This window comes from Dasypus novemcinctus, chromosome 24 (genome assembly GCF_030445035.2).
Source record: "Dasypus novemcinctus isolate mDasNov1 chromosome 24, mDasNov1.1.hap2, whole genome shotgun sequence".
Classification (NCBI taxonomy): Eukaryota; Metazoa; Chordata; class Mammalia; order Cingulata; family Dasypodidae; genus Dasypus; species Dasypus novemcinctus.
Genome location: NC_080696.1, coordinates 47,951,713 through 47,960,734, shown reverse-complemented (window position 1 = coordinate 47,960,734; position 9,022 = coordinate 47,951,713). Strand labels below are relative to the sequence as shown.

Sequence of the window (9,022 nt, the reverse complement as noted above, 5' to 3'; positions counted from 1 at the left end):
CCAGTGGGTCCATCCCTTGATGCTTGTTACCTGATCCTCAGAACAACCCTGGAAGGTAGAGGTACTGGTTAGTCTGCACTTCACAGGTAGGAAACCTGGAACAAGAGAAGTGAAAGTGTGTGCCCCAAATTACACAGTAGGTCAATGGCAGAGAAGGGGTTTGGGTGGGGAATGGGGAGGGCTGGCGCTCTTTGGCCCATGGAATTTTAAAGAACAAAATGTTCTAAAGAACAAAACATTCCCCTGATGGGCTCGACCCAGTCTGAGGTCAGGGGTTGCCCAACCAGCTGCCAGAGCCTGGCCAGGCTTGAGAAGTGTCCAGACCAGGGCTGAAGAAGTTGGGGGCTCAGTAAGCACCAGGGAGGGTGAAGCAGAGCCATGTGACCGCGGGTCTGGTGTGCCCCAAGGAGCCAGAGACTCCTCTTTCTTTGTGGGGCAGTGTTTTGCTCGCAAGCCTCGGAATCAGGTCAGGGCCAGCCACCTTCCTGGGCGCAGGGATAGAGCCATGCCCCTGGGCTGGCGCTGTGGATTTCCCAGAAGAGGCGAAAACCCAGCTGTGTTTTTCTGGTCACACATTGATTTTCTAACCTGAGTCAGCATGGCTGCTTGGAGGTACAGCATGTCCTTTCCGTTCCCAGGGGCCCTGGAATCCAGCTGGGCCGAGTGAAGCCTTTCCAAACAGGGCCTGGAATGGCTGGGGAGCTGGGGTGGGTGGGAGAAGATTCCACCCCCTGCCCCACCAGTACCAGCCTAAGAGCCTGCCCGGCTCACCCTCCTTGTCTTAGCAAACCCAGCACCACCCATGTTCTTACCAAATGCTGTGCTGAGCACTTTACATGGGTTCACTCAACTAACCTCACAGAGACGCGATGCGTCCGAGCTCTTAGGACCATTTGACAGATGAGAATACTGAGACGCAGAGGCCAGATGGCTTGTAAGGCCTCGCTGCATGATGGGGTCGTGGAATCCCAGAGGGTCGGATCTGGCAGGGCTCTGCAGAGGCGCGGAGCGACTTGGCCTCGCAGCCGCCCCCAGGCAGCCCCTTCATCCCCAGCAGGCACACAAAGACACCGAGGTTCAGGAGGTTCGTGATATGCACAGTGTTGCTTGGCCGGAAAGCTCTGCTGTGACAACCAGCGATCGGCTTTCAAGAACACAGGCCAAATCCCAGAACTGCTTGAACTTGGCGGTGACCACACAAAACCCCTGTGTGTCTTATCCCTATTCACTCACAGTTCTATAATGGCTAAAGGAGGGAAGGCAGGGAGGGGGGAGCGGGGTGAAGGGGGACCCTGCCTGTGACGTGGGCAGGGGTGTCTGGAGGCTGAGAGAAACAGGCTGCCTGGCGCCGGTGGCAGAGCCAGAGAGGGGTGGAGGGCGTCATGCTCCCAGGTTTCAGGGCAAAGGCGGCAGGTGTTTTCCCAGGCACCCAGAGTGCCCACAAGGGGTCGACTTGGGGCCTCCCTGGAAGGGGCAGAGAGGAAGGAGTTGCAAGAGGACCCAGGAAGGGAGGGATCCGCAAAGTCAAAGGAATTGCAGATGGCCATCCCCGCGGGGCCAGCGATGGTGTCCCATGATGGAGAAAGGCAACTTTAAATGTCTGCTGAGGCCAGCAAGCTTGAAGCCACCGAGGACCCTGAAAGCTCAAGTAAGACCCTCCCTGTCCCTCACCATCTCCACCCCGGCCCCCTGACCCCTCCCTGTGGGAGCGGGGGTCTTGCAAGCAAGCTGCCAATGGGAGAGAAAAAATAGAAAAGGAGCCCACCCTACCTGCTTTCCCACCGTGGGCTGCCAGCCGGAAGCAGGCCTAAGGTGGGAGAGGGGAGAGTGTTTAAGCCCAAATCAAAATGTCTCACATTCTAATTTCTGAATTGATTGTACTTAAGATCTAAAGTGACCCCAGGTTTGATATATACCTGGGGGGCCTGAATCTCTGGACTGACCATGTGATGGCCAGACCCTGAGCCTCAACAGACTTCAGCTCCTACACTCTGGTTTATTGGACTTACCCCCCTCAGCTGACATGGAGTTGAAGAAGGTCAACCACCACACCAGGGAGCCGGGAGTGCCTACAACTGAAAGCAGGAGGATTGCATCCAGCATCCATGTGGAATCTAAGCCCCCTCTTGATATAGATGTGGAGTGGACACAACCATTCCAAGGTCCACAGGATGGAGGAATAGAATATGGATTAGAGTGGACTTACTGATATTCTATTCATGAACTATTGTGATCAGTAATCAAAGAAAATGTGGCATTGGTGTGGAGAAAGTGGCCATGGTGGCTGCTGGGGGTGGGGAATGGGAGGAAGAGATGTGATGTGGAGGCGTTTTCGGGACTTGGAGTTGTCCTGGGTGGTGCTGTGGGGACAGTTGCCGGACATTGTGTGTCCTCCCAGGGCACACTGGGTGGAACGTGGGAGAGTGTGGGCTATGATGTGGACCATTGACCATGAGGTGCAGCGGTGCTCGGAGATGTATTCACCAGGTGCAGTGGATGTCTCATGATGATGGATGGGATTGTTGCTATGGGGGGAGGGATGGTGTGGGGGGGGTGGGGGGTGTATGGGGACCTCATATTTTTTGGATGTGATATTGAAAGATGAATAAAGACAAAAAAGAAAAAAAAAGAAAAACTAATAAGAGAGTCTAGTAAGATTCCTGGTAACAAAAACAAGCAAAATTTAAGAGCTTTCCTTTATGGCTACAACAACGGTTAGAAGATAAAATGCAAAAAGCTCATTAAGAATACAAACAATAATAAAAAAATAAAAAAATAAAAAAAATAAAGTGACGCCAGAAGAGTGAGCAGCAAAGTAATAGGAATAAGTTTCCGCTCAGTGTGGGGGCGGGGGGGGGGGAGGGACTGTTTCTCCACTGAATAAAGTTTAAAAAAGACACTGGGAGTCAAAAATAAATGTATGTTTTGATTGCATCCCTGGTGGGGCTTGTCCGGCATGCTAGTCTCAGTGCCAATGAGAATGTGCCAAAACAAGCCTGGGAAGTGAATGTTCCAGAGTGCCCCAGACCCCTGTTCACGGGGGAGGAAAGACAGGGAGGTGCCTCTGGCAGCACCCCGAGCCCCTGTTTGGAGGCTGCTGGTGCCCGGCTGAGGTGCCCCATGTGGGGCTGGCAAACCCACCCCTCCACAGAGTACGCATTCCCCTGCCGGCTGCTGGTCGTGTACCACGGGGCCCCTCTCCAGAGAACTGCCCTTGCTGACAGGAGCCCCTCATCCAGATTATTCCCCCACCCACAGGGCAGCTGGGAGCCAGGGACTGACCGGTACCGGGGCTGGAGGCCAGACTTCCCGCTCAACTTTACCTGAGACCATGCCTTTGCTTGGGTCCCTTCCTATCCTGCCGTGTCCCCCGTCCCTGACAGGACCCTCCCCTAATAAATCACGTGAACCCAATCCCTGCCTCAGGCTCTGCTTCTAGGGAACCGGACTGAAGGCAGCCCTGGGTCTCAGAAGGGCTCTTATGACTGCAGCATTTCGCTAGCCCTGAGCCAGGTGCTCCATTAGCGAGACTTCTGGACCCCAGATCAGCCTGGCCTGGGTTCAGATCCCAGTACCATCACTTAAGCACCATGTGACCTGGGGCATAGACCTCTCTAAGTCTCAGTTTTCTCATCTTACTGTAAAATGGAGGGAAACTACTCACCTCCCAGGGCTTTGCAAGCATTAAATGGATGGAAGCACTTAGCATAGTGCCTGGCACAGTACACGGTGCTCTGATTCCTACGCCGATCTAACAGCACTGCCAAATGCAAAGAAAGAAGCTCTTGACAATGCTGTCCAGCTGAGGATGCTGTGTCCTGGGGCAAGTCACCAGCCACTGGGGCTGCTGGGGTTTGATGATAATAAAATAGCTAACTTTTGTGGAACTTGTACTACGTGCTAGTCCCCAGGCCGTGTGCCTCCCGTGTGCCAGCTGACGGCGTCTTCACTACCTTCCGAGGTTGATATGATTATCTCCATTTGATACATGAGAGGACCGAGGCTCAGAAAGTCTAAGAAATAGTCCATGGGGTTCATAGGTCAAAAGCCTAGTGCATCTACAACGCTGAAATTGACAAGACTGGTCCTAACAGCTGGAATTCTCGTACAGTGCTAGTGCGAATGTAAAACGATACCTCTACTTTGAAAAACAGCTTCTTAAAAAGTTAAACGTCATTTATATGACCCAGCAATCGTACTCCTCAATATTTACCCAAGGGTAATGAAAGACCTTGTACACACATAGACGTGTACGTGAGCGTTCATAGCTGCTTTATTTAAAATGGCTAAAAATTGGGAGAGGGGGCATGTCCATCTGCAGGTGAATGGGCAAACAAACTGTGTCCTCTGTATCATCCTCCAAATATGCCAGTGGAGGACCCAGAGCCCTGAGTTTGAATGCCAGCTCTGCCATTGACCCAAGCTGTCTGACCTTGGCTTCTTTGAGCTTCAGATTTCTCATCTGAATGATAATAGACGCTACCTCCAGATTGCCTCAGGGATCAAATGAGAGATAGTCACGTTAAACAATTAGCATAGGGCCTGGTGTGTAATAAAGCACTCAATAAATGTTAACGATTATTGATCTTCACCTGGGCAGTGGCTGCTGACTGTTTGTTTCTCAGCCTTTGAATCAAGTACTTACCGACCCAGCTATATTTATTGACATGGAAAGATGCCCAAAGCCTACTGCTGAGGGAAAAGGTAGGCTACAAAACAATATATGCCTAGAGAGAAAGCCCTGGGAAGCAAGAAACTGAAATTTCCCCAAACCCGGAAGAGAGTGGAGAGGCCGAGAGCGGCTGCTATGTGCATTGATCTAATAAATCTGGGTGGGAAAAAAAAATTATACATATATACCTCACAGGTATATATATATATATACCTCACAGGTCATTTTAAGGATTAAATGGAAAAAATGGACAGGAAACATTCCCTGAAAGCTAGGCGTGGTTCTTATTAATGCAAGTGCATTTTCTAACCTGTCCAATGCTACTTTCAAATATTCTGAGAGGCCCCGGGAAAGAAGATAATACTGGCGATTGTACTTGGCACAGAGCACAGAGGGGAGGTCCTCCTGTGTCCCTTCCGCCTTCACTCTGACACACTTCAGGGGGCTGTTCTGAGCAGGGCTTGGGTTGGACTTGGGACCCATGGGGCTGATGTGGATTTTGGTACTTTCTTATGTGGTCTTGGAGCAAGAGAAACTGAGCACCATTGCCCTTTGGCATGGAGACTCCTAGCTTGGATAAAGACTGCTCTCGGCAGTAACTAAGGTGCTATGACAAGAAGTAGACAGTTGAGGGTGCTCCACTCAGTTTGCTCTAAAGTAAAACACAAGAAGGAGTGATAAATAATAATAATATGAATGCTGCAATTACATTTAAGGATGAGTTCTTACTAAGAGCTTCTAAAACAAACTTCATCTCATTTTATCATCCCAGCCACTCCATCGGTGAGATGCTATTGCTAAAAGTTCTCTAGATAGGGTGTATTGCTCTTTAAAGTCTATTTTAGTATTTATTTTTAAACTGAGTTATGATCATAGATCTTAAAAAATGTACAAGTCTTAAGTGTACAGATTGATGAATTATTACAAGGGTACACACACACAGGTAACACCAATCCAGATCAAGATAACTTTTAAAATCTCCTTTCTCGTCACTACCATCCCACCCCCAACCAAGGCAACCTCTGTCCTTACAGTATCATCATATATTAGTTTTGCTTGACCTTCGACTTCTTATGAATGCAGTCATACATATGCAATCTTGAGGGTTGCCAAGGGTAGCAAATCAATACACAGAATGCCCAGTTAAATTTTAATTTCCCCTGGTACGTACTTAGACTAAAAAAAAAAATTATTCATTGTTTATCTGAAATCCTGGTTTAACTGGGACTCTCGTATTTTATCTGGTAGCCTTAGTCATCTTCTGCCCTGACTTCCTTCAATGCAGTTGCCTGTGATATGCTTCCCTGTAGCTGTGTGTTTCGATAGTTTGCTCCTTTTCATTGCTGTGCAGTATTCCATTATTCCATTGTACAAATTTTGGCACACTATATTTCTTCTACTGTGGATGGACAAGGGTGGGTTATTTCTAGAAAGGCAGGATAGAGTAGAGGTAAGCAGGTGCTCTGGTGTCAGAGGCCTGGCTGGTTGCCTCCTAGTTCTACCTGTCACTCCCTGTGAGACCCTAGCCCAGTTACCTAATCCCTCTGGGCCTCAGCTAGTTCAGCCCTCATATGAGTTAATAATAGTACCTCAAATGGTATTGCAATGCTTAAATGAGATGTGACATATAAGCCACTTAGAACAGGGCTCGGCACAGCATTTTTTGGTAAATATTGCCAGTGCCATTGTACCCACCAGACCTAGCAAGAAATTGAAGTTCAGAGGCGTGAAGTTCAGGGTCACCTAGATAGTAAATGAAAAGAGCCCTTTTGTCATTGGTATTGGCTAAAACAGACTCATTCATTCATTCATTTGACAAATAGTTTGGGCATCTGCTATGGGCCAGGCACTGTCGTAAGCCTTTGTCAATGTTACGACACTGTAAGACAATGTTATGAAACCTAAATTCTAGGAGAGCTGACGTTTCTGTTTGCCTGCTGGGTGCTTAATCTGTACTTCTCGTTAATGAAATATTATCTGAAAAGCAATTAGCATGGAACTCCACGTGCACCGCTGTTCCAGATAGAAGCAACGTGTGCAGCAGCCCTGTGTGTGCTGTGGGTATGTGAGGAGCCACGTCTGAGGACACACTGAGCCACCTCGAAAGACGCAGGTGTTCGTGTTGGGAGATGCCCTCCGCGCTCGACATGTATTTGACGTGGATGATGCTCCTGAGAGCTCGGTGTGGCTGGTGCTACCATTAGCCAATTGTGCAGGTAGAGAAACTAAGGCAGAGAAGAGTTAAGACTCTCAAGGTCACACAGCTAGTCTGTAGCGGAGCTGGCACGTGAAACCAGACAACTTTGGCCTCAGAGGCTGTCATCTGGACAGCTTAGCTCTGCTAAGGGCCGTGTACGTGTTTTGAGCTTTCTCCGTTGTCCTTCGCTGCATTATCTGAACATTTATAAGTAGGCTCCATTTTCTTAAACCAGCAATGCTCAGGTCTAAGGTGGCTTTGGATCTTCAGGAATTGGCTAGGAATCTGCGGGGAGGGCTAGAATCCTTAGCCAAAGGGACAAGCCACTTCCCGTCTTTTTTGGGATGGTGAGACCACTGTCCTGCGAGTGGGAACTGGGGACTCAGGGTCCAGCCCTGGCTTCTCCCCACCCCAGGGCCCTCTGGGACCCTGGATGAGTCACTGGTGTCCCTGTCACCACCCTCCCAGCCAAGGCCCCTGGCTCACAGCAGGACACTAATGTGGGAAGAATGCATTCACCATCTGTCTGGATGACCCCCACCCCCTCCACCCCAATCTACTCCCTGCCTTCCCTCGGGGCCCTGGGAATTAAAGAATAAATCAAGTCACTGTAAAGTTTACAGGCTTTTAGAGAGGCAGGCAGCCAGAGATACCGACCCAACAGGATGAATGAGGAAGGCGGCCCACAGGCTTGGGGGGTGGGGGGGAGAGGGGCCTTCTGAGTGCCCTGGCAGCCGCTGCTCAGGCTGTTCAGGACAGAGGTGCGGGCCTCACCCAGGGGTGCTGCTTCCCACCAGCCCCCCAAGAAGGGGCTGCTGGGAGTGTTCTGCCTGTGACCCCACTCGTGACCCCAAGTCCTATCAGTCCAGCCTAGAAAAGGCTGGGCCCTGCGGGTCATAAATTCCTGCTATCATTAGTCAGTATCTCTGCAGCTCAGGCTGTTTGCCAGGAGCCCTACAATTATTTTTATCACGTCCTAGTCCTGTACTTATTTTTTATCACCTTTTCTCACAGCAACCTTGTAAGCAGGGCCGGTTTTTCTCTTTCGGTTTAGAATCAGGGAACCCAGGCCCTGAAGGTTTTCAGAGAATTTCCTGACTTTGCCCAGAGCTCCAGAAAGGGTCAGAGTTTGAGTTCACAGACTCCAAAAGGGTCTTAGCTGGGACCTGGTGTGAGGTTGGAGGCTGTGGACCGGCTGGGAGGTGGGGAATCGCTACTGGGAGCCAGAAAAAGACCTTAGAGTTGGCTACTTCCTAGCTGTGTGACCCTGGGCAGAATACTTGAACTCTCTATGCCTCAGTTTCTTCATTGGTCAAATGAGGAAGTAAAAATATCTACCTTCCAAGTTAGTATATGTGACTAACCCCATAACTGTGAGTTCCTATTTAATCTTATGCTGAAACCTGGATTCTAACCTCAGACTTTGACCTTCTGGGTGACTTTGGGCAAGTGGCTTGTCCTCTCTGAGCCTTGGATTCCGGATCTGTAAAATGGGTGTAATAGGCTACACATCTTGCCTGCCTCCCACCCTGACTCTCTCACCTCGAGTCCCATCGGTCTTGTTTCAGGTCCTCACAGCTGGAATCACCCTCCTGCTTTTGCACATTCTATTCCTTCTGCTTGGTGCTAAGCCCACACTCTCCCGCATGCCCATCTTAGCCTGGTTAACTCTCTATCATCTTCAGGTTTCAACTCAGACATCCTTCCTTTCCTCCCCATCTCTTTCTTCACTTATGCAACAAATAGTCACTGAGCACCTAGTGTGTACCAGGCCCGGGCTAGGTGGTGGCCAAGACAGGTGATACCCCTGCCCTCAGGAAGGGGAGATGGACATGAACTATAGAAGTGAAAAAACAAGGCAACGACAGACTGTCATAACTATGTCACCAGGGAAGATTATGGCACTGGAATAGAGAGTAATGGGGTGGGTGCTTTCCAGAAAGGCCTCTCAGAGGAGATGCTTTGGTTTTAATAATTTATTTGAACATGCACAAGGCGCAAAATCAAGCCATGCACAATGCCACACAATCAAAAGTGCTTCTCTCTGCTTTCCTCCTTGTCCCAGCTTTGCAGTCCTCCTCTCAAGAGGTCCCGTTGTTCCCAGTTTCTTGTGGATAGGTGACTTCTGAGTCGCAAGAGGAGTATAGCCGTTT

At 49.7% G+C, this 9,022-nt stretch overlaps 1 long non-coding RNA gene across 1 annotated transcript; it reads left to right on the top strand.

Annotated features, from left to right (window-relative positions):
* The first annotated feature begins 280 nt into the window (after positions 1-280).
* LOC139437502 (uncharacterized) lies at positions 281-2,100 on the top strand. Its single transcript, XR_011647338.1, has 2 exons — positions 281-1,648; positions 2,019-2,100. It is a non-coding gene; the product is annotated as an uncharacterized lncRNA (long non-coding RNA).
* Positions 2,101-9,022: the final 6,922 nt, after the last annotated feature.